At 41.9% G+C, this 26594-nt stretch overlaps 1 pseudogene; it reads left to right on the top strand.

Moving 5' to 3' along the window:
- Nucleotides 1-3208: 3208 nt before the first annotated feature.
- Nucleotides 3209-3693, top strand: Gm7926 (annotated as a pseudogene).
- The last annotated feature ends 22901 nt before the right edge of the window (nt 3694-26594 follow it).

Genomic DNA, 26594 nt, shown 5'->3' with positions numbered 1-26594 from the left:
ACACTACTGAACTGGACTGCTGGTATCTTGACAACGGAGATTGGAATTAGCCTAAAGAACTACTTCTACTAAACAGATCCACATTCCTTTGACCTATTAATATCTTTTCTCCCCTTTGGACTAGAAAGAGTCTTGAAGTGTTTGCCAACCTTTATTAAAGTAAGTTTTGAAAAATCTAAGTCAACACAGCTATATAACCTGTAAAGCATCTCTCTCCTCCTCTGAATGACTTGACATTTTACAAACCACAGAACATGGGCACAGGAGTCACTGTTTTATCTACCTAGTCTGTTTTCTAAAGAGAGAGCAAAAGGGAGTGGAGTTGTATGAGTTGGAGGTGAAGAGGATCTGGGAGGAGTTCACGGAGGGGAAAACATGATCAAGAATATTTTATAATGTGTGTCCACGTTCTGCTCTGCTGCTGGGATGCTGGGCATGGCCGCTGAGAAGGCAAAACTCAGGGAGTATACTAGACTGTGTTGACTCTGCTCTGCCACCAATTAAGGTAGAGGCAAGACACCACTCAGGGGGTGGAAGTACAGTCTAAGATGAGGGGCTGAAACTGGTTCCCTGACTTCCAGGCATCCAGTCACCAATGGGGTGCAGAGGAGGGGGTCCATGGGCCACGACAAGGCCGGGACCATTGGGGGCTAGCAGGCTGAGGACAGAATGAGGACAGCAGGGCATGGAAATAGGGAACTCCTGCTTAGTGCGCCTGTGAAAGTCTTTAGTTTAGCAACAGTTGTTTGGGACCACAGAGAGACCTTCTGCGGGAGACTTAGGCAGCACTTGGTAGTTAAAGGCTTTCTGCATGCTCCCCATGGCAGTTCTTAACGAAAGAGACGGTTTTATTGACTGTTCATCATGGAAAATGGGTGCATACCACCTCCTCAGGGTGGACCTGAGATTAAATACCTTTTGCAGGATGGACTCTCTAGGAAGGGAAGCTTATTGGCTAAACCCTCAGGGCCTCTAGCTACCTCATTAGTGTGGAGAATTCTGTTTTGGGCTATGTGATGGATGTGGGGAGTGTGGACATGTTTCAGGGCCAGGAAGCTAGTAGGGAGCAGGCAGGTGCCCACCGTCTCAGGGTACAGGGTCTCTACCTTACCAAGTTTCCTACCACAGTCCACTGTCCCACATCACATAAAATGTTTTCACTAAAATATAATAATCTTCCAATAAGCACAAACACTGGATGCCACAGGCAGTCATGAACAAATGAGAACCAAGCACGGCACTTGGCTTTCAGGAAGCCAGAGCTACTCCTTATTCTTTGGATGACCTAAATCTGATCATGTGAAAATATATTAATAGAGATATCCAAAGGTGAGGGTCCAGAATATTCTGGGACCATATTTCAGAAAAATAGCAAATATTGTCAAGACATTGATTGGTTTGATGAGTCACCCATGCATAGCTACACCTAAAGCCTCATTCCTACACCTAGGCCTAGGATTTACATTCATGTTGTGTTCCATGGACACTTTGAGAATCAAAAACAAATGAACAAATAAAAACACCCATGAATAAATATCCAGGGCAAAAGAAATGTATGAAAACTGAGCCAGAAAAACAGCAGTATGGTCACTATACCCATGTGTCATGGTGGCAACACTGTGACTAAATGCACAGCTGCCTCTCAAAGTGTTAGAAAACCAGCCAACTTTCTCTACACAGAGGATAAACAGGCTGAGAAAGAAATTAGGGAAAAAACACCCTTCACAATAGTCACAAATAATATAAAATACCTTGGTGTGACTATAAGAAAGTGAAAGATCTGTATGAAAAGAACTTTAAGTCACCGAAGAAAGAAATCTAAGAAGATCGCAGAAGATGGAAAGATCTCCCATGCTCATGGATTGGCAGGATTAACATAGTAAAAATGGCTATCTTGCCGAAAGCAATCTACAGATTCAATGCAATTCCCAAGAAAATTCCAACTCAATTCTTCACAGAGTTAGAAAGAAAAATTTGCAAATTCATCTGGAACAACAAAAAAACCTAGGATAGCAAAAACTATTCTCAACAATAAAAGAACCTCTGTTGGTATCACGATGCCTGACCTCAAGCTGTATTACATAGCAATTGTGATTCAAAAAAACAAAAAAACAAAAAACAAACAAACAAAAAAAAAAACTGCATGGTACTGGTACAGTGACAGACGGGTAGAACAATGGAATAGAATTGAAGACCCAGAAATGAACGCACAAACCTATGTTCACTTGATCTTTGACAAAGGAGCTAAAACCATCCAGTGGAAAAAAGACAGCATCTTCAACAAATGGTGCTGGGTCAATTGGCAGTTATCATGTACAAGAAAGCAAATTGATCCATTCTTATCTCCTTGTAGAAAACTCAAGTCTAAGAGGACCAAGGAACTCCACATAAATCCAGAGACTCTGAAACTTATAGAGGAGAAAGTGGGGAAAAGCCTAGATGATATGGGCACAGGGGAAAAATTTCTGAACAGACAGCAATGGCTTGTGCTGTAAGAGCAAGAATCAACAAATAGGACTTCATAAAATTGTAAAGCTTCTGTAAAGCAAAAGATACTGTCAATAAGACAAAAAGGCCACCAACAGATTGGGGAAGGATCTTTACCAATCTTAAATCAGATAGGGGACTAATATCCAATATATATAAGGAACTCAAGAAGGTGGACTCCAGAAAATCAAATAACCCCATTAAAAATAGGGTACAGAGCTAAACAAAGAATTCCCAACTGAGGAATACCGAAGGGCTGAGAAGCACCTGAAAAAATGTTCAACATCCTTAATCATCTGGGAAATGCAAATCAAAACAACCCTGAGATTCTACCTCACAACAGTCAGAATGGCTAAGATCAAAAATTCAGGTGACAGCAGATGCTGGCGAGGATGTGGAGAAAGAGGAACACTCCTCCATTGCTGGTGGGATTGCAAGCTGGCACAACCACTCTGGAAATCAGTCTGGTGGTTTCTCAGAGAATTGGGCATAGTACTACTGGAAGATCCAGCAATACCTCTCCTGGGCATATACCCAGAAGATGCTCCAACTTGTAATAAGGACACATGCTCCACTATGTTCATAGCAGCCTTATTTATAATAGCCAGAAGCTGGAAAGAACCCAGATGTCCCTCAATAGAGGAATGGATACAGGAAATGTGTACATTTACACAGTGGAGTATTCCTCAGCATTTAAAAACAATGAATTTGGACATCTTAGCAAGGCTGCTGTGGTCCACACGACTCTCTGAGCTTCGCCATGCCGCCCAAAGACGACAAGAAGAAGAAAGATGCCGGAAAGTCAGCCAAAAAGGATAAAGATCCAGTAAATAAATCTGGTGGCAAGGCCAAGAAGAAGAAGTGGTCCAAAGGCAAAGTTCGGGACAAGTTGAACAATCTTGTCCTGTTCGACAAAGCGACATAAGACAAGCTCTGTAAAGAGGTTCCGAACTATAAGCTTATTACTCCAGCTGTGGTCTCCGAGAGACTGAAGATTCGCGGTTCCTTGGCCAGGGCAGCCCTTCAGGAGCTCCTTAGTAAAGGACTTATCAAGCTGGTTTCAAAGCACAGAGCCCAAGTAATTTACACCAGAAACACAAAGGGTGGAGACGCTCCAGCTGCTGGCGAAGATGCATGAACAGGTTCAATCAGCTGTACATTTGGGAAAATAAAACTTTATTGAATCAAAAAAAAAACAAAAAAAAACAATGAATTTATGAAATTCTTAGACAAATGGATGCATCTGGAGGATATCATCCTGAGTGAGGTAACCCATTCACAAAAGAACACACATGATATGCACTCACTGATAAGTGGATAGTAGCCCAGAAATTTAGACTACCCAAGATAAAATTTATACCACACATGAAACTCAAGAAGAAGGAAGACCAAAATGTGGATACTTCATTTCTTCTTAGAATGGGGAACAAAATACCCATGGAAGGAGTTACAAAGTTCGGAGCTGAGACATTAGAAAGGACCATCCAGAGACTGTCCCACCTGGGGATCCATCCCATTTATAACTACCAAACTCAGACAATATTGCATGTGCCAGCAAGATTTTTCTGACAAAACCCTGATATAGCTCTCTCATTTGAAGCTATGCCAGTGCCTATCAAATACAGAAGTGGAATCTCACAGTCATCTATTGAATGGAAGACAGGTCCCCTAAAGAAGGAGCTAGAGGAAGTAACCAAGGAGCCAAAGGGGTCGGCAACCCTACAGGAGGATCAACAATAAGAACTAACCAGTACCCCACAGAACTGTGTCTCTAGTTGCATATGTAGCAGAGGATGGCCTAGTTGGCCATCAATGGGAGGAGAGGCCCTTGGTCTTGCGAAGATCATATGCCCCAATACAGGGTAATGCCAGGGCCAGGAAGCTGGAGTAGGTGGGTTGGGGAACAGTGCGGGGGGGGGGGGGATAGGGAACTTTGGGGATAACATTTGAAATGTAAATGAAGAAAATATCTAATTTTTAAAAAAAGAAGTGAAAGAAAAGAAGACCAGCCAAGGAGTCAAGAGCTTTGCCTACACTGAACTTTTCCTCCTCACAGCTTCATCATCTCTGTCCCTTCTTCTTTCTCTTGCCTTTCTTTTACTGATCCCTTCTTTTTCCATGACACCTTCAGAATTTTTCTATTTTCTGCTTTGTTCATGATGAAAGCATTCTATCTCTAGTGTACAAACCTATTTCTGCCTTCTTTCTTCACCTCCTTTCTCTCTCTCTCTCTCTCTCTCTCTCTCTCTCTCTCTCTCTCTCTCTCCCCCCTCCCTCTCCCTTCCTTCTTCCTGATATTTATTTAAAATTGCAATTTACAAGCACTCATGCAGTAACTGGTTATAAATAAAACAGACGTCTGAGGGAATCAAGAGATTTATAGACTAACCACATATACATAAGCAGCAGATAGTAAAGCATATGGAGTAGTGTATGCCGACAGCTCTAGGTATATGCATGTATGCATTGCTCCTGTCCAGGTAAGAGTCATTGAATAACCTCAGGTACTACTTCGGATAAGAAGGGGCCATCTCAAAGAAACCCTGCCCTGCGTCTTTTGTCACTTAGAACTCCAAACGTATTTGTTGTCATCTTAGAGGTTTTATGAATAGTACATATGCCATTTCATTCAGCTTAAAGTGTTTATGTAAATTCTGTCACTTTTACTCAATATAGGTGGATGTCTTAGAGATGAGTAAGGTTTTTCCATTGCAAAGGTAGGGGAAGTAACTACTTTATTCTTAATGTGATTATATAGATAAAATCTCAATGGCTGTCTCTATGGGAACAAGGAACATAATAAAAGGTCAGTGCCTGTTATTGTGTTAAGATTGATAACCACACAGAGGATAAACTAAGAGCTTCCCCAGGCCTGACTGCGGAGACCTCTGATGGGCTAGGAGCATGTGCATCAGCTTAACTCCGCACCAAGCCTTAAAATCTACTAAGGCTTCAGTAATTGAGACATCTAATACAATGTGAGGAGCCACCCTTGCAATCACCATTACAAGATGGCGCTGATATCCAGTGTTCTAACTAGTAAACAAGTAGTCTGTGCATGTATTTTTCCATGCCTTGTGCCCTGCCTGTCCCATGATGTCACCTGGGCTAATGGTGAGCAGCTAATCAGGAGCTGACACGTCTCCAACTGCTCTTTGTGGGTTATAAAATGACTGAGTTTCCTGTATTCAAGGTCTTCCTCCTGAGAAGTAAGCAATAAAGCTTTTGCCGCAGAAGATTCCGGTTGTCCTGAGTGTGTTCTTGCTGGCGGGGACAAAAGCTCGGGATAATACAAAGCCTGAATATTTATAGCAAGTTGGCATCTAAGGATTTTACAATGTGAATTTTAGAAAATTAATTAATATTTTGGTGTAACTACTAGAGTACAGAATGAGAGATTTCTCAGAGTATTTGTAAATGACTTGCATGCATCTTACAACTGTCCAGTGCAATTTCAGTAATTAGACATCCTGATTTCCTATCTCCTGTATGAATTTTTAGAAATGTTTTAATTTCTTTTTGAACTTGGATGGTAAACCTAAAGTCTATGTAATTTCATATTTGGCACCAATCCACTAATATCTTACTATAACTTAGAAAATACCATACATGAATGATTGAAAAGGGGTCCCAAACTGTGGTTACCAAGCAAATATGAATTATGACCTTAGGCAATAGCAAGGTGCTCATGTTTCTGCACGGAAGGGATTCATTTCTCAACTATGATTTTAACAGGATTTTAAGTCAGAAAAATAAAATTGATTCCATACCCCAAACCTCAAGTGCCATAATTTGTGGGGAATTCCTAGGGTACAAGGCATTACTATTATATATCTGGAGAAGACCATTTTCAGAGACTATGGGAAAGTTGAAAATCCTTTGCTAAAATCAAATAACAGAGCTCAAGTTCAGTAAGTAAATACTTCCATGTGTTTAAATATAAACCATGCTGTAATTGCACTTTTATGTCAAAAGCAGGTTGCACTGCTATTAATACCTATTCAGAATACTACAGAGCACCCCAAAAATCTATCTTGGGTCCAAACTCACCCCCCAAATCACTCAGGCCATCACCAGTTCTTTTCAGGTGAACTGTGGGGTTATTTCAGAATGTTCTCATGTTAGCAGATGTTATATATTACATTTGGTCCCTCTCCAAGAAAACTTCACAATGGATATTCAGGAGTCCAGCTTAAAAGAAGAAAATATGGTTTTGATGGCGACTCAGCTGAAGCAAGTGGCTCTATGTTCACTTAGGCATCACCATTTCTAGTCTGCAGGCAAGAAAAATGCTAAGGGCACTCTTGACAAACTCAGCTCAATTACATTTGTATCTACATGGGATTGTTAAGTTCTGATTCTGATTTTTGATGCTGACATTGAACCCAGGGCTTTACATTGTGTAAGCATGTGATCTACCACTGAGTTATACCCCAGTCCACTCCTGAACCATCTCCTTTATCAGCCCACATTAATGTTTAATACTTTTCAAAAAACCATCTGAGAAGAAAAAATACAACTCTGTATTTCATAACTACCTTGTAAAATGTAATTTTATATAAATGTAACACTTTCATACCAGAACAGAAAACATGTTATAGCCAATTAAAAATAATTGGAGGACCTGCTGTATGCACAGCATTTAATGCTGTATTGTGAGACCAGGAATGCCAGAAGACCTGTGCTTCATACTGAAAGATCCCATGAAGCAAGATTAGACCTTATATTCTGCATATCTAGATATACCTGATATTCTAGAAGACAGTAAATAGTTAATTAGTTCATTTCAGGTAAGTGAATGAATGTGGCTATCAATGGCCACTGCTACACACATGGCATTCTTTTACTGGTGCCAGCTAGTTTTCTCCAATTAGACACAAGACTTCCAGATAGGATCATGAGAATGCATCAGTGAGACTAGCCAGCAAGCTCCATGCACACAGGAGAAATTTCTGGACTCAGCAGCCCTTCAGTGGTTCCTGGACCCTTTGGAGGAGGCTGTGGTACTGATGAAAGTGCCTGGCACAGCCAGATTCACATCTACATCTCTGAGCAAGGAAAACTCAGTTGTTGAAGAAAGCATAAATCTGCATAAGGAAAGCACTTGTGTAGTGTAAGAAAATATTGGTTAACCCAAAACATACCATCTTTATCACTGCATAAGCAGGATGCATCCCACTCTGTCTCATTTCTGGCTTGCTGGAAAAAGGTTAATTTTGACAATGACAATTCTTGAAACACAGGTGTTTTCCTTCCTTTCTATGTGTTCATATTTATTGTCTTTTTTCTTCTTTTGCCTGGGTTTTGAGTGACATAAGAAAAGTCTTCTCTGTTCTGTTGTTCTAAACTGATTTGTTATTACTTTCTCCTTCTTTTAATCTGGTTTTATTTACACGTACATGTTTGATATTCAGCTTCCTGTCTTCAATGTTTTCCAAGTCCTTGATATGTGATTACACCTCACACCCCGGTCATAACTGGCCTTTTGGTTTCAACCTTTCTTGCTCCCATTGCAGCTATAGTGTTGCTCTCCATGGTACTAGGCGCCAACAGACCCTACATCTCCTCTCAATTACAGATTAAAAAGTGAGTAAAAATGAATGTGCCTTTGAAATTATTTGCCTAGAGGAAACAAGATCTAGAGGCCCCAGTCTGCAGAAAGCCCACAGCCTAGTCTCTGTCCACTGTCTTAGAGAACAGATCTGGGATCTGTCATTTGTCGAGTGCCAATGGCCTTCATGCAGATTAAAGCCAATGGCCACATGAGCTGAATGAGGGTCGGGATTGCAGTTCTCAACTGCTACAGTCCTGTCTTTTTCTATTCACACCTGGTTCAATTTTAATGTCAGCAAACACGCTTTATAAAGAAGAGGGAAGGCCCATCCCTAGACAAGTAAAGTTCTTTTGAAGTAGACAGATCAACCTTTTAGTGGGAACTAGCATAGATAACAGTTCGATGTTAACTCCGGAAAATCTTGGAAGAGAACGGGTTCGTCCTCAGGCAGGTTGGGCCTCAGACAGGTAGTGGCACATTAAAGGAGCAGCACAGCAGGTGGCTCCGCTTGGTTACAGCCAGCCTTGTTAGGCTGGAAAGAAGTAACATAATTTAATGAATTTTTTTTCTCTAGGAAATGTAGTAGTGACAAGACATTCCTCAGACTAGAAAGAACCAAGAGAGAATGCGTTCTACACATGAAAATGGATCAAATGGCAGGAGTCTGGATAGTACACAGGGTCTGGTGCTTTGACAGGAACTTAAGGACTCGTAGAAAGATAAAATATGACCTCTGCTCTGAGGGCTCATTTATTAGGTATGTTATATGGGCACCAACTAGGAATTCATATTCCTAAGTCTGCTACAAGTTCATGATGTCAGAAACCAAGTACAACTCACGGTTTCAGAGTCACAGATTGGCTCTGCTGTCCATTTTATCATTAATGAAGACAGGACTCTCTGTAGGCCTTGAAGGAAAAGTAAAATTTGAAAGGTACAAAGAAAGAGGATTCTGAGGAGCTAAAATGTAAGAAACTATGTGACCTAGGCACAGCGCACAAGGTTAAGTACCAAGTTAAAATGTCAGTGGGGTATGAATCACCTATCAAGGACTTTGAAAGCAACACTGAAGGCAGCCATCTAAATAAATCAAATATCTAAGTAGAAATACAATTAAATTATGTAAAAATCCTCATTACCATACAGTACTTATAATATTACTCTCATAAAATCGCATGTAACAAAAAGCCCAGACTATGGAAGAAAAGACACTAATACATGTGGACAAGTGGAAATGAAAATGTCTGTGTGTGAAAAAGCATCACTGACAAAATGAAGGGAGATCACAGCCATGAGACTGTAACCGATAAGGACGGCCATCACACATGTCCATCAAAAGCTAGACTGCAAAGGTAGAGGAAAATGATAAATACAGCACCAAGCCCAGCATGCTGGTACATACCTGCAATCCTAGCACTAAGGATGCTGAGATAGGAGGAGCAGGCATGCAAGGCTGGAGCGGGAGATCCAGTGAAATTCTGTCTCTAATGAACAATCGAGATACAGTAATAACAATACAGAATTTTCTTTCAAACACTTGCGACTTTCAATATCACATGTACATTAAAGGAAACACAAGGGAGAACAGGGGAGGTGGCTCAGTCTGGTTTGTGAGGTGATTTCTCTCCAAACATGAGGATGAATTTGATTCTCAGCATGGAGGTGTGCATTTGAAATCCAAGCATATGGAGATGAAGGAGGATGATCACTGAGGCTCAATGCTCAGTCAGTCTCAGAGGGTAAGGTGGAGATTAACAACTGAACAAGAAGTCTCTCCTTCACAGTTATAGGCACACACATGCAAATGCACACACACACACACACACACACACGAATTTATATGTAAATGTACCCAAACATACACTGCACAGAGAAAAAGACAATGAAAACAAAAAGAACTATGAGTGGAAGCTGGGGCATTGCTCACCTCAAGTCTTAGAGCACAGTCTGCGATGGAGCAATAGTAGTCCCTGTGGTCCTCAGATCACATGAATTGGGTAGCACTGTCTCTGTAGATAGGTGTGGTGATACCTAAGAAACAGCCAAATGTATTTGCCAAATCTAAGACATCTGGACAATGTAATACTATTTATACACAACCATGCCTCCTTAAAAGGCAAAACTGGGAAGAGCCCATGGAATGGAGACAAGTTCAATAGAAGCCTTTAGTAGAAGTGAAAATAAATGAAGACAGTATTTAATGTATTTATTTGAACAGATCCCAAAATTGTTACAGAAGAGCAAAAAGAAGATGTGTATAATGAATAGATAGGCAAATAATAGATAAATAGGTAGATAGGTAACTAGATGGATGATAGATGACAATGATGACAATGATGATGATGATGAATGACATTAAGACAGGTGATAGGTGACTGAAAGACAGATACCTGATAAATACATATAGGTTTTGTCTTAGTCAGGGTTTCTATCCCTGCACAAGCATCATGACCAAGAAGCACGTTGGGGAGGAAAGGATTTACTCAGCTTACACTTCCATACTGCTGTTCATTACCAAGGAAGTCAGGACTGGAACTCAAGCAGGTCAGGAAGCAGGAGCTGATGCAGAGGCCATGGAGGGATGCTCTTTACTGGCTTGCTTCCCCTGGCTTTCTCAGCCTGCTCTCTTATAGAACCGAGACTACCAGCCCAGAGATGGTTCCACCCACAGGGGCCTTTCCCCCTTGATCACTAATTGAGAAAATGCCTTACAGTTGGATCTCGTGGAGGCATTTCCTCAACTGAAGCTCCTTTCTCTGTGATAACTCCAGCTGTGTCAAGTTGACACAACACTAGCCAGTACAATTGACCCCTTGTCAACTTGACACACAAACATATCACTGGTATGCCTCAACCCTTAGTTTCTTATTCATCCCCAAGATCTAAATAACTTTAAAAGTCCCACAGTCTTTACAAACTCTTAAAATTTCAATCTCTCTTAAAATCCAAAGTCTTTACAATTAAAAGTCTCTTAACTTTGGGCTTCACTAAAAAACTTCCTTCAAGAGGGAAAAATATCAGGGCACAGTCACAACTGAAAGCTAAAATCAATCTCCAACCATCCAATGTCTGGGATCCAACTCACGATCTTCTGGGCTCCTCCAACGGCTTGGGTCACTTCTCCAGCCATGCCCTTTGTAGCACACGCATCATCCTCTAGGCTCCAGATGCCTGTACTACACTGCTGCTGCTCTTGGTGGTCATCTCATGGTACTGGCATCTCCAAAACACTGCATGACCCCTTCAGTCCTGGGCTGTTAATTGCAACTTCGGCTGCACCTTCACCAATGTCCTTCCATGACCTCTCACAGTGCCGAGCCTCAGCTGCTCTGTGTGACCCCTTCATGCCTTCAAAACCAGTACCATCTGGGTAACTCTTACACATTATTAAGTCCATTCACAGCACAAGGTACAACCTTGGCTATCTCTGGAACACAGCTTCTGTGCTCTCAGAAAACACTTCCCAGAAGATTTCACCTCAGTGATGCTGGTCTCGTCTTAATCACCGCTAATTTCTTAGCTCCAGCTAACCAGCATCAATAGTCCCAGTAATGCAAAGTTTTTGCTTTAGTAGTTCTGATATCTTGTTAATCACAGCTGACTCTTCAGCCCCAGCTAACCAGAACCACAGAATCTTCACAATCCAAAATAGCAATGGCTCTGAAAAGAGTCTTTAATTTTCCCTCTGAAATTTCACAAGCCAGGCCTCCATTTTTCTGCACTGTTCTCAACATTATCTTCCAAGCTCCTACACAACATCTCACAGAGTTCTTAATAGTGAATGGATCTTCTGGCCCAAAGTTCCAAAGTCCTTCCACAGTTCTCCCCAAAACACGGTCAGGTTGTCACAGGAATACCCCCACTATGCTGGCATCAATTTGTCTTAGTCAGGGTTTCTATTCCTGCACAAACATCATGACCAAGAAGCACGTTGGGGAGGAAAGGGTTTATTTGGCTTACACTTCCATGCTGCTGTTCATTACCAAGGAAGTCAAGACTGGAACTCAAGTAGGTCAGGAAGCAGGAGCTGATGCAGAGGCCATGGAGGGATGTTCTTTACTGGCTTGCCTCCCCTGGCTTTCTCAGCCTGCTCTCTTATAGAACCGAGACTACCAGCCCAGAGATGGTTCCACCCACAGGGGCCTTTCCCCCTTGATCACTAATTGAGAAAATGCCTTACAGTTGGATCTCATGGAGGCATTTCCTCAACTGAAGCTCCTTTCTCTGTGATAACTCCAGCTGTGTCAAGTTTACACAAAACTAGCCAGTACAAGTGATAGCTAAATTCCTGATAGGTAAATAGAGACATGTTATAGATGATAAATGATGTATATATAATTTCTCAGGTATTTTATGAGAAAATATTATAAAAAAACTATTAAATGATTACACAAAGCTGTTGAGTGGGAAATGTTCAAAGCAAGACATTGATGTGCACACATTTTATGGTTTTTTAATCTTTGCATGATTATTAGTTTTCAAAAAATTAAACCTGACAAGCAAAACTAAGTTGAAATCAAAGAGAAATTAATGAACATAATTCTCTATTAACTTGTAACTGAAATTTTCATTCAAAAGGTTAGAAACTCCATGTTTTGATTATCAATATATAAATATGAATTATGGTCAGAAAGAACCATAGAAAAACCCAAACCCTTTTCAGAAGTTTTATAAGCCTGAGATTGATATTTTCAAACAATTATACACCCATACACACACACACAATCACTTTATAATGTTAAGAATCCAAATTTTCTGTAGAAACCATTCATAAATGAAAAATTTAATGTGAAGATATTTTAACATAAGTTTACATATTCATTCATGAACTTAGTATATTGTGAAACTCTAAAAGTGATACAAAACTTAGGATAAATGTACATGTCCAGTGTCCAGACAAGATCTTATAACTCCCCATAAAAAAACAAAAGTGAAGTTTCCTAGAGAAAAGACTAATTGTGATGACCACACTTTTCGGGCAGGAAAGGGGCAGACTGAGGTCAAGGCTTCTTGGACACAGAAAGCCAGGTAGACTGCATCGAGATGCCCAGAAGCCAGGTGGGGAAATTACCATGGACCAAGTTATAATAACTTGAACCTCAAAAAGAATGAATTTAGTGGCTTAAAAGAGTTGATCAAGAAAAAGTCAATGAGTGCATCATGATGGTTTAATAGGAAAGCCTTAGAGATCACATTTATCAGTATCTGAGATAAACATGGAAACAAAAGCTTTTAAATGACAAGACAGCATTGGCCATCTTTTCTACCGTTGTGACATGAGCTTCAGGATAATAAAGTATCCCACCTATTTATGGAGACTTCTTTGCAAAGAATATCAGATAACAACAACAAAAGAGAGAAAGAGAGGGGGGAAGGAATGGGGGAATGGGGGGATTTCTAACACACAAACATTAGAAATTTTAATAAAGCTAATACCTCAGGTAAGACCTTGAATCAGTATCCATATTAGCAAGTGAATGGTTTATGAGGAGTGCTGTTCATATTACTCTGGAAGGCAATACCATACATGCTGCTTGCTAATCCCAAGGGAAAACTGATTTTCAGTGGTGAGAACAGTAAACTCCTCATTGTTACTTCAACCTTGAGCCAGTGTTTCACTAACAGCATGAGATTTGGCTTGCCCAAATCTCATGTGTCCTTCTATGTACCAAATACTCTGTGTCTAAAACCACTGAAATAAGCCAGAAAAGTGTAAATCCAAACCCAAATCCATAAGCATACACACACACACACACACACACACACACACACACACACAGAACATACATGAAATAAAAGAAACATGAGATGCACGATACCACAACCAATAGGTGTAGAAGACAATTCTGTGGGCTGAATACCAGATCTGTTATAATTAGCAAATTGAGATCGTAAACAAAAGCAAATTGTGCTGTATAGAAATGAGGGACTGTTGCTAAAGTTGCATGCTGGCAACACTTAACTGCCTTCTCAGTTATGGAGAAATACGAAGTGCAGTATCTGCTGATTTCCATGCTGTAAGCATTTCTATCACGGGCAGTTGAAAGTTAGCTAAGTTATACCAACTTGTAAAATTCTTAAAAACTTAAAAATAGCACTGGTGCATCATACAAGCCAGCTGCAACACACCTGTGCCTAAGAGATGCACAATCTGGCTAGGTGTGGTCCTAGAGGAAGTCACTGTGAAAGCCATTTGCTTCCCCATGACATTACTGGGGAAAATGTTTGAGGAAAATGTTTGATGAATGTATAGTTCAGAGCTGTGGGAAATAGACATCATTACAAAGTCAAGTAGCAGGCTGTGGATGGCACACAGGCAAATCATCCTATCTTGGTGTAAGATGCTGTGGGATGTGGGTGTGTACCACAGTACCAACACGAATAACATGATAGACCAAGAATGACTGTTGCAGATTTGTTATTGTTCTAACCTCACAATGTACTTGTGTTGTGCTTTGACTTCTGATTGTGACATTTCATGGGTATTCTTTTATAACAAAACACACCCTTTGGGGCAGAGGAGTGAATAATTGCCCACATCTGAGGTAATAATGTGCCTGGCCCATCCTTGGAGAAACACTAACCATGAAGATTTGTTTGGGGGACTTAAAGACAATTTCATATGTGATGTAAATTTACACCCCATAAGCCCGCCCTGCTTCCTTGCTCTGTGTGATTCTTGCTGCTCAGTTCTTTGGATTTCTACCACTGCACCATTTTATCTGTGCACTCTCTCAGTCCTCAGCCCTTAGGTGGACCACCTAGTGTTAACTCCCCAGTGCTTGTCTGCTTGACAGAAACGTATGACAAAAAGAGATGGGTGCAGACTCCCAGTCCTCAGCATCTCACTTGGAATATAGCATGTTCTTTCATGTGATTGTAGACTAAGGACAAGGACCACCAGTTACATGTTAGAAATTCTTAAGTACCAACCACAATATGTTGCTCATGACTTCTTAAAGCAAAATATAATACCGACCAACAGTTGAAGCTATTAGCAAGTTATCTCCTAATGTTTTTGACTGTGTGCTCCACATTTTTTTTTCAAATCTCCTATTTATCAGTGAGTATGTGAATGTGACAGGCTCTGACAGGCTCATGTATTTGAACACTTGGTCACATAGTCACTAATGCTGTTTTTGGATAGTGAAGAACCTTTGGAGGTGGTGTGGGGCAATGGGCTATGCAAAGACAGTCTGGTCTCCAGTTGAGCTGAGGTCTAAATCCTGGAGAAAACCAGTGGTGATAATTCACCTACATGGGATGGTAGGCGTTCCCTCATGTCTCCTGGAATCTCCTGGCTCCTGTCTAAGTTACTGCCCCCACAGCCCCAACAGGAGAAGTGTGGCTAGTAGTCATGTAGACAATGTCCCAAGCTTCTGACATTCAGGCTACACTCCTCCCCAATTACCTAGCAACAGTAAGATAACAGCCCACCATAAGAGGGACTGTTTGGCCCCACCTCACCCTCTCCTCATTTTGTCTCCTCTCCTCTCCTCTCCTCTCCTCTCCTCTCCTCTCCTCTCCTCTCCTCTCCTCTCCTCTCCTCTCCTTTCCTCTCCTCTCCTCTCTTTTCCTCTCCTCTCACTCTTAGTCTCTCTCCCTCCTGCTCTCTCCCTCTTACTCGAGCCTTTCTTCTCTCTTTCTCTTTCCCCCTTCTCTTCTCTTGTCTATGGCCGGTCTCTCTCTCTTTTTCTACCTTCTCTCCTTTCTCCCTGCTTTTCTACAATAAAGCTCTAAAACCATAGACTGTCTTATTCATCAAGGCCCGCTGTACTTAGACGATGGGATAGGCTTTCTCCTAACGAGCCTTTTCTAATCTCAAGGCCTAGACTAAGGACTTTCGCCTGCATGGGAACCTCTCTCCCACTGCCCTCTCTCCCTGTATCCCTGGCTCTGAGGGTGTTACCCCAGGGCCCCTGGTATCGGGGGCTGCCCCTTGTCCACCTCCCATTGAGTGGCTTAGATGCCTACTTGGAGCGGAGTGGAAAGTGTCTGGCAGCCCTCCCTCATCTGCCTGCCAAGAGCACAGGAGGAACTCTGGCCGGACAGGGGCTATCCTCTACCCCCCTCCTTCCCCTTCAGGACCAAAGTGTGGCTTCTAGCTGGAGGAAGTCGGTCATAGAGGAGTTGGCCCCGAGTTCTCAGCCTTGCTCTGCTTCCTGTCTTCTCCCAGCTTCATGGTCTGTGATAATGGAAAAAAGCAGACTAGCACACCGCCCGTGCACAGTGGGCAGTATCTCCACAAGCCACAAATCACAAGGAATCCCTTCTACCCTCATATTGCTTCTTGTCAGAGACTTGGTCACAGTAGTGAATAAAGTAACTAGTAAACTACCACATGATGTAATGTATCTAATACTATCTTATTGTAGAGAAAAAAATCATTTCCTCATTATCAGAAAAACACTGCTATAAAGCAGCCTTCATTTTGTGCCCTTTCCCCGCCTTCCTTCTCAAACCCATATGGAAAAGCCTGAAATTCTTATACAGGGGAAGAAAGATGTGGAGAGTCACTGCCTCTTCGAGTTAACCTCAGGCTGCCCAGCCTTCAAAGCCACTGGCTGCCCCAGGAGAAACTGCTAAATTGATTGATGGGTGACATGCATATGCAACTCTACTTGAACACAACTTAAAGCTTTCCATATCTCTCCAGTGTCGATGAGAATCCATACAAATACAACTTTCTTAACCACTGCATTACAAAATACCATCTGTGATTCAGCTTCTAAATAACTCCAGATGTGCTCTTCACATTGTTAGAGAGAAAAATCACATTGAGCTAGTAGCGTTTCGGCAGAGCGCTCTCAGCGAGTCGTCTGGATGAGAAAGGCTCTCAGTACTTGTCCATCACTCATATGGGTGAGATCGGAATAGAAACACTGGCTTTCCATTGGAGCAGTCTCCGATTTAGCACTTTCAGACTCTGGCTTAACATCAAGATGTCTCAGACTTTAAATAAAATGTCAAATATAATTTGGCTCTGGGTTCCCATGATATATGATTGTCCTTGAATAAAAAGTGATAACTCAGCAGTCTTGTGTCAAATATGTACCTACCTGACAGGACACTTAATAAAGCCGTGCTTGTGCACAGGCACACATATACACACAGAGAGAGAGGGAAGAAGAGAAGGAGAGAGGGAGGGGAAAGGGGGACTGGAGAGCTTGCTACCCTCAGCTGGCTTGGTGAGTTGGTCATCATTTGATCTAATGACTTTGAGAGTCTACAAAGAAATTTCTTATGTCCTGGAGGCAAAGACCACTGTTCAAAGGTCTCTGGAGAGCTAATCTGCATGGAATATGACAATCCAGTACAAGAATACAGTCTTTTGAAGTCCTGGGCCAAGCTGGCTCATTCCACAACCACTCACATGTATTTCTTTCCTTCTCTGTGATGCGCCTCATTATCGCCACCTCCTGCGTGGCATGATTTCCCTTCATTTCTAGAAAAATCAGGCTCAGTCTCAAAATTCAGTTAAGATAAAGAAAAAAAAAGAAAAAACATAATTTTTTTCACATAAAGAGAGCTCAGACCCTGAACTTAGAAATAGCACAAACGGTTCTTTGTGAATCAGCTACTGAGTTGTAAGATATTGAAGTGGATGTGATCAGAGCTCACGCCAGTTGGTCCAGTATGACGTCTGGAAAGTAACAAAGTACAAAAGGAAAGGAGGGGAGAGAGGGAGAGAAAGGTGGAGGGAGACAGAGGGAGAGGAGGGAGAAGAGGGAGAGGAAGGGAAGAGGAAGAGAGGGAAATAGAGAGAGAGAATATCAAAACTTCAACTAGTATCCTTGGTGTCTGGGCATGGGTGCCCGCAAGACTCTCTCCCATCGAAACAGCCTGGAGAGCTGGTCATGACTATTAATACTTGGGGGGGGGGGTTCAGCAGCTTGCTCTCTCTCTGTCTTTGCCCAACATGCCCAATGCAAAAGGTTTGTAAGGCATTGATTCAGTGTGTTACCTGAAATGCTACGACCCTTAAGAAAACCACATTTTACTCTCATGCCATTCTGACCATATGATGAAGGCTCAGAATATTGCACAATCTAAATGCAAATCAGTAGCAAATCAAAGAGCAATGTTTGCTACAATCCAATAGCGTCCATGCCCATACAAACAACACTTGTGTTAGTTTTCTCTTTGCTGAGACAAGTCATATGACAGAAGCAACCGAATAAAGGAGCAGATTCATCTTGGGTGATCGTCTAGGGATAAGTTCCATGGTGCCATGGGGAACTTGATTATGGAATTCGACAGCTGGTTACACTGCATGCGTAGCCAAAAACAAACAAACAAACGAAGAGAAATGTATATTGCCCAGTATCTTTCTCTGATTTGTTCATTCTAGAACCCCTCAATATATTTGTGCTGTCCACACTTAGGGTAGCTCTCACCTCAGTTAGCCCTTTTTAGAAATACCTTTATAGAACACTAAGATGTTTGCTTCCATGATGATTCTAATTCTGATTAGCAATGGCATGAATTAGGCTGGGGAGAGAGCTCATGTGATAAAGTGCCTGCTCTACAAGGATAAGGATCCCAGTTTGATTGCCCAGGACTCACATTAAAAATTTAAAAATTCAGGCATAATAGTATATGCTTGTAATCCCAGCACTGGGGAAGCACTGGCCTGCGGATAGATCGCTTGGACTCAATAGTCAGCCGTATAAGCCTAATTAGCAATCCCGTGAGAAAAATCTGTCTCAAAATATGTCAGATGAGACTGGGGACAGAAAACTGATGTTGACCATTAGTTTCTATATGCATACACATGCATGTATGCACATAACCAAACAAATGATACAGTTATAGAGATCAGTATTTGGGGTGTAGAATCAAGTTACTTCAGCAAAAAGAAGCCCAAGTACGACTTAGTTTTAGAGACTTGGGGTTACTCAGAGCCGACTTCTTGATAGCAACAGAGAGCTTAGCACGAGTTAATCTACCTGCCAGCTAGCTGTCACCTTGGAAACAGAAGCACAAAGTCTCAGGGGATAAAGCAAATAGATTTAAAGGCTTAAATAATAATTCCAGAAAACAAGACAAAAAGTAAGACAGGACAGAAAGATAGGGGCAATTATGGGGACCTGGAGAAGAAAAGAAGTCCCTGACCCGGGTGTCTATTTAAAGCCTCTGGCCAGCTAAGAAGCAAAACTTCCATGGAAAATTTACATTTTCTGTGAAGATTGAAAGCTCAGAGATAATACCTCTTTTATATAAAGATATCTTATGCTAACGTGGTAATGAACCAAGCTTACAGCTTAAACGCACATGACCTTGGGCAGGACCTCAATCCTCTCCCTAACATTCTCCGGGAATCTTAAATAAGACTATTAACTTTATTTATAATGACAGTATTGTACCTCCCTGTACCCTGTGATCTGAGGCTTTACCTTATCAATAATAATCCTGTCAAGGGCCCCTCGGGAAGCACTCTGTGATCTCATTTAAGTTCCTTAGCAACCCTTTGAAGATAATAGCTTCAAACCCACCAAAATCTTACATATCACTGTTGTAAGACAATGAACCATGAGTCTCCCTCGGGAAGCCCACGCCCACACCTTGATATGTCTTATTCTGTTCCCCAGCTTGTTTTTCTTAACATCCATGCATAAAATCTAATTAATTCTGACTCTTGGAGATCCCTACTCCCATGCTGTCAAGAGCATCTTTCTTTCTGAATGTCTCTTCCTTATCCCTTATGCTTAAAGTCTACATTAAAATATCATTAACAAAACCCTAACTCAGCTTTGTATTGGCTAATCCCGAGATTCTTTTCTATGTCAAATCCATGAATCTTGGGGTTGTCTAAATCATGGTCTCTAAAAGATAAAGGAAACTCCAAACTTACTGAGAGAGTGACAGTATGAAACCATGTCTTTGTCCCCACCTCACTCAAAAATGCCACAGGGAGTTCATGACTATCTGGGCTCTAGGTGATTTGACACCATTCCATCTAGATAGGTAACAATTCAACGACTATTGCAAAGATCCATTTAGGAGACATGACTCTGGCATCGGAAACAGTCCTGCAAAAATCCTCATAATGGTGGCAATGAGAAACAGGACCCTGAGAGCAGCCAACTAACACGAATCTAATAATATCTAGAGTAGCTATAGCCAAGAGGATGGATCCTCCATCACCATGGAAGCCCCCAAGTTTCTTTGTGGTCCAATGTCTAATCCCTGGTTTCTATATTTCCCTGTCCTCATACCTCAGAACTTGAAAAAATATGAAGCAAAAGAGGGAGAGAGAGAGAGAGAGAGAGAGAGAGAGAGAGAGAGAGAGGGGTTCCCACTTTGGGGTCCCAGGTAAAAGCTAAGCCTGCACTAAAAGAAAAACAAATTTTGAACTTAAACGTGAGCTTAGACTTTTAAAAACTCAGAAGAATAGAATTTGGCTTTTAAATACATGGTACAGATTTATATTGTCACAAAGGGATTAAAAATATATGGAATCAGCCCAAAATGTCACTGGGCGGCAAGAAAAAGAAGAAAATTGAGATTAAAATACTAGGAAGAAAATGGTGGGAGAAAACTGTCTCTCTCTTTCTGTCTTTCTGTCTCTCTCTGTCTCACTATGTGTGTGTGACAGAGAGAGGGGGGAGAGAGAGAGGGAAGGGAGAGAGAGAAGAGAAGAGAAGAGGAGAGGAGAGGAGAGGAGAGGAGAGGAGAGGAGAGGAGAGGAGAGGAAAGGAGAGGAGAGAGTTCCATGAACATTAGTATAAGAAAGGAGCCCGTTGACAGAAAATGTGAAACCATTTCTTACCTGGGCTACATGAAACAGAACATTCTAGGGGCAGGGGCAGGGGCAGGGGCAGGGGCAGGGGCAGGGGCAGGGGCAGGAGCAGGGGCAGGGGCAGGGGCAGGGGCAGGGGCAGGGGCAGGGGGACCATAGAGTATATAAATGTGAGAAAGGAGAGTCCTGTGTAGTTCCCAATAAAGGGCCTTGCAACTTGTGGCCCTGAGCTTTTGAGCAGGTGCTGTTTGTTACCCAGTACAATGGCTCACACTCTTATTTCTGTCCCTGCTTGTATTCGCTTTCTACGTGTTCCTGGTGCAATTGTTTGACCCAGGACACAACAACCTATAAACTTTTCTTGGTGTCTGGTACCACAAAGACTTTAAGTCACTCTTATAATACATATGTGTTATTTAGTCTTCAGGTTTTTAGGAAATAGCTGCTTTGTTCATTTTCCCGTCTTCAGACATGGGCACCTATGTTCTCTGAGATGAAGATGACAGGCTGGGTGAGTGGGCAGAATTCCCTGTTGCCTGGATCATCCACAAGTGTCAAGCTGTCACCTGCACCAACCCTTGAACCATGTTTGGCTCTTTCCCCATCCATTGTTTCCACAGATAATACAGGTGTTGTTATCCCTGGAGAGTTTGGCCACTAAGGAAAAGTCTTTTAGTTCTCCAAACTGTATCTTTCAAAGGGCCAAAGAGAGGTTGATAAAACCTACAACTGATGATGTGAACTTGTGTTTCTCTCTCTCTCTCTCTCTCTCTCTCTCTCTCTCTCTCTCTCTCTCTCTCTCTCCCTCTCTCTCTCTCTCTCCCTCATTGGGGTTTTCTTCCTGTCAGCTCTGTCCAAATGACAGATGTAGCCAGTACAAAAATGGAACCTCCCAAGTCATCCTTGACAAAATAAAAATGAGTTTTGCACACTCATTGCCTATGTGAGGTCTCAGCAGTAAATAAAATTCCTATCAGAGAGCTTGAAGATTAAAGGGGTATCAGAAAGGGACAGCTTTGAGGGATTGTCTCTGGTTAAACTGCTTAAAGGGATTGCTTTCCTCTTCTACTGTGCAACAAAATCCCCAGCTGGAGTGGCTTAAAAGGACTACTTTATTTGACTCATACTTCTGTATGGAATCTTGAAAATATTAGGCTGGGCTGATAAACTCTACACTATGAAGAAAGCAGGAGTAGCTGGGGGACTGGGAGAGTTGGTGCAGGCTCTCATCCTATGAGATATCTTGCATTCTTTCTCTGAAGCCTGGGCCAACATACCTGGCAGTCAGCTCCAGCTGACATCCTGGAGACCAGCTGTGGCTCCATGCGGCACCAGTGCTACTTGGTCTCTTTATGTGGCTTGGGTTTCTTACAAAAGATGGATAGGTTTCAGAGGCATCCCAAATGCCCTTGTGTCAGAAGACCTAATAAGATGATGTAAGGTAATCTCAGAAATGGCACAACACAGTCTCCACCAAATTCTACCAGTCAAATCGGACTCTGTCCTCAATATCATATGTAGCAAAGAATCTTTTGGCATTTGAATGTGCCACTGGAGTATCGTGATGTGTACCATGTTAAGGTGGCAAGGATTCACTTTTTAACTGCTCCTGACTTTACTCCATATGCTACAGAATGGGCAGTAAGACAAAATCTGTACCAACCAGACATTATCCCTGTCCATTCAAAAAGGCAGAACAGAATAGTCAGTCATAGAGTTCAGTAAACTTGGAGATCATGAATGCAGACCGTGCAAGCCAAAACCAGATTGTTTTATCCTATATATGTTAAAGATAGGGGTACTTAGCCAAGATATAAGATACAATTTGCTAAACACATGAAACTCAAGAAGAATGAAGACTGAAGTGTGGACACTATGACCCTCCTTAGAATTGGGAACAAAACACCCATGGAAGGAGTTACAGAGACAAAGTTTGGAGCTGTGACGAAAGGATGGACCATCTAGAGACTGCCATATCCAGGGATCCACCCCATAATCAGCTTCCAAACTCTGACACCATTGCATACACTAGCAAGATTTTGCTGAAAGGACCCAGATGTAGCTGTCTCTTGTGAGACTATGCCGGGGCCTAGCAAACACAGAAGTGGATGCTCACAGTCAGCTATTGGATGGATCACAGGGCTCCCAATGGAGGAGCTAGAGAAAGTACCCAAGGAGCTAAAGGGAACTGCAACCCTATAGGTGGAACAACATTATGAACTAACCAGTACCCCGGAGCTCTTGACTCTAGCTGCATATGTATCAAAAGATGGCCTAGTCGGCCATCACTGGAAAGAGAGGCCCATTGGACACACAAACTGTATGTGCCCCAGTACAGGGGAACGCCAGGGCCAAAAAAAATGGGAATGAGTGGGTAGGGAAGTGGGGGGGGGGGGTATGGGGGACTTTTGGGATAGCATTGGAAGTGTAATTGAGGAAAATATGTAATAAAAAAAAAGGTAGGGGCACTTAGGTGGAACAATAAACAGTGGATGAGCTATCTAAAATGTCAGTGAATCAGATTTAACACAGTAGCATGGCAACTGTTGTCTGGAATTGATAGCTCAGTGTCTTGTTTGGATGGACAGATGCTAACACTACTTTTGTATATCTCTTAGCTAGCTTCTCTGTCACATGGTGAGATGGTCCAAGTGCACAGATCCTGGCTTGAATAGTAAGAGTTCAAATCCTGTCTGAAACACTGAGAGTTGTAACTTACAAAACAAACCCCCATACTGAGACTGCTGAGGCAAGAGGATCTCCCAGGAGTTCAAGGCCAGCCTGGGCTTCTTATTGAGCCCTGTCACAGAAAAGAAAAGAGAAGAAAAGGAAAGAAGAGGGAGGGAAAGAAAAGGAAATAAAAGGAAAAGAATAAAATAAATAAAATAGCAAAGAACACTGTCTATGACTGACACTTATAAGCTATGGGCTTGAGGGACGTTATTTAACTACTTACTGCCTTAATTTTAATATCCACCTTAGAGATATAGAAATAGTGACCTGCTTTACAAGGGTTTTGTGAGGATTAAATGCATTTATATGTATTATAAATATTAATGCACTAATAAATCAATATATCTAGAATAGGGCTTACTGAGTATACTACTTTTCATAGTATTATCCTGCCAAGAGTTAGATGAAAATGTGAATATGAAGTCACCTGAAAAGACACAGGAACCGTATGAAAGGGAGATCACTGCATTTAATTACAGGCCATATATGAGACTCCTAGTAAGTAGCATGTGCACCCTCCTTTGGAATACTCCAGTGTGGTTGCACTATAATATTTAATTCTCTAGTTGCTCACTCTACTTCACAAAGTTTTTTTTAAGCTAAGATTGTATAGAAGTTGCCATATTTTCCTGCCTCCCACATAAGAACAGGTCTGTCTCTGACCTTTCATATGGCTGATCTGTACTTGCTTCTAGCATCCAAAACATCTTTGTTTTTTCACATATCTATTCTTTCTTCAGTTGCTCCATGTCAGACAATTTTCAGAAAGCCCAGATCCCCTTGATGAGCAGCCCCCAGCTCTCATATGGTCCAGCAGAGGTGTACATCATAGGGATTGCACATACCCATGTAATAAATAAGTAGTGACAGATTTTATTTCTCCTGTGTGTTATCAATGAAGATTTGAGGAAACTAGGCTTGCTCTACTAGAACAAGCCACTTCTGCAAGTCTCACCCCTATAAGACCAAAACAGTCATCAACTCCAACACCAATCCTATGTGGGTGTGGCTCTATGAACACTTCTCACCTGTAAAGGCACAGAAGCCTACATGGTTGCATTTAAGAACAACCTCACCATGCATTTATCTTTCTAATTGCTTTGACAAAAAAGCCAGACCAAAAATATCAATTTAAGGAAGAAAGGGTTTATTCTAGCTTACAGTTTGAGGAGATGCATTCATTCCATCATGGTGGAGAAATCAGAAACTGGAGACCAGCTAGTCACATTATACCCTCAGAAAAGAAGCAGAGAGTGAATATAAAATGGAGCTTGGTGACCCCCTTTGTTTAGCAAGGCTCCACAGCGTAAAGGTTCCACAACCTTCTCAAACATTGTCACCTCCTGGGGACCAATTGTTTAAACACACAGGGTCATGGAGATTATGGCTGATTTAAACCACAACAAGCTTCAGGCCGATGGCAGCCTCTCTCATGCTTGTGTCTTGACTAGAATGCAGAAGGCATTTCTGAAGATACCATGGGGTGGTAGGTTTGCCCTTAGGCAAGAAACTTGGGCAGCACATGAGGTAGCCTACATGAGTCCTACCTGATAGAGGGAATAGGGACAGGAGTGGCACTAATGAGCCTCTATATTACACATTTAAAACATATCAAGCCTGAGTTTCTAAGTCCACCTGTAGTCTATTCTGGGGCTGACCTTAGCTACTACTTCTCACAATGCCAGGAGTGCAATAGATGCTTATTTAAAAAAAAAAATATTGGCCAACAGTGCTTAAGAGCTACCACACAAATGAAAGTACATTGTAAGTTATACGGTATTCTGTACACATGAAAAAAAAAAAAAACAGTAAATTTACATTTGTTTACAACTAAGGCAAGCTACATGTTAAAATTGCTTTTGTTCTCAAGTCTCTCCAAAGCAGCTACCTAATACATCTGAGGATTCTTCCTGAGGGAATGTATGTACTATGATGGACAAGTCATCATGTTGTGAAAGGAAAAACTCTCAGATTGTAATTGACAATAGAGGTACAAACGCCTTCAAAAACCAGATTAGCTGCTTCTTGGGCTAACTTACATACTCAAAAGTCAATCCTGGAAACCATGTCTAATGAGATTCTTTTCTCAACTTGTCCCCAAACTGTACTCAGTTTATCTAGGGCCAATAATATAGGGTTTTTCCTCAATAAGCTTGATAGGAAATCCATCTATTGAAACTTTTTTAAATTTATTTTTTATTAGATATTTTCTTTTTATACATTTCAAATGCTATCCTGAAAGTTCCTTATACCCTCCCACCGCCCTGCTCCCCTACCTACCCACTCCCGTTTCTTGGCCCTGGCATTCCCCTGTACTGGGGCATATAAAGTTTGCAATACCAAGGGGGCTCTCTTCCCAGTGATGGCCAACTAGGCCATCTTCTGCTACATATGCAGCTAGAGATACGAGCTCTGGGGGTACTGGTTAGTTCATATTGTTGTTCCACATATAGGGTTGTAGACCCCTTCAGCTCCTTGGGTGCTTTCTCTAGCTTCTCCATTGGGGGCCCTGTGTTCCATCTTATAGATGACTGTGAGCATCCACTTCTGTAAAAATGGCCAAACAGTAAGGAAGATGGCTTTCAATCTTGTATCTCATAAAGTGGGAGAAAAAAAAACAGAACAAAGTGAAATGGAAAGAAAGGAACAAAGATAGGAAGGAAGGAAGGAAGGAAGGAAGGAAGGAAGGAAGGAAGGAAGGAAGGAAGGAAGAGGAGTGGGTGTGGCAGCAGTCCCAAGATGGTGCCTGGGACTGCAGCCAAGTCTCACGACTTGCCTCTGACTTCCTCATACACCCCAATTAAGCCACGTCCACTGGGTGAACTGCGCAGGTGCACCATGATGCAACATCGGACCATATGACGAGTGATGATTCTGGCCAATGGACTGCTGTTATGTGGACTGGGCTGATGGGGCATGGTTGAGGGGTTAGATAAAGGATTGCAATTGGGGGAGAGGGAGAGAGATTCCTGCAGAGAGATTCCTACTTGCATGTTGAAAGGTTCCTGAATAAACTGCTTTGAGAAGAATGTAGTGTCTTTGCTCTTTTCTGCTGGTCAGAGAACAAGGAACAAGGAA

Source organism: Mus musculus, chromosome 18 (assembly GCF_000001635.26).
Source record: "Mus musculus strain C57BL/6J chromosome 18, GRCm38.p6 C57BL/6J".
Classification (NCBI taxonomy): domain Eukaryota; kingdom Metazoa; phylum Chordata; class Mammalia; order Rodentia; family Muridae; genus Mus; species Mus musculus.
This window is presented reverse-complemented; position numbering and strand designations above follow the sequence as displayed.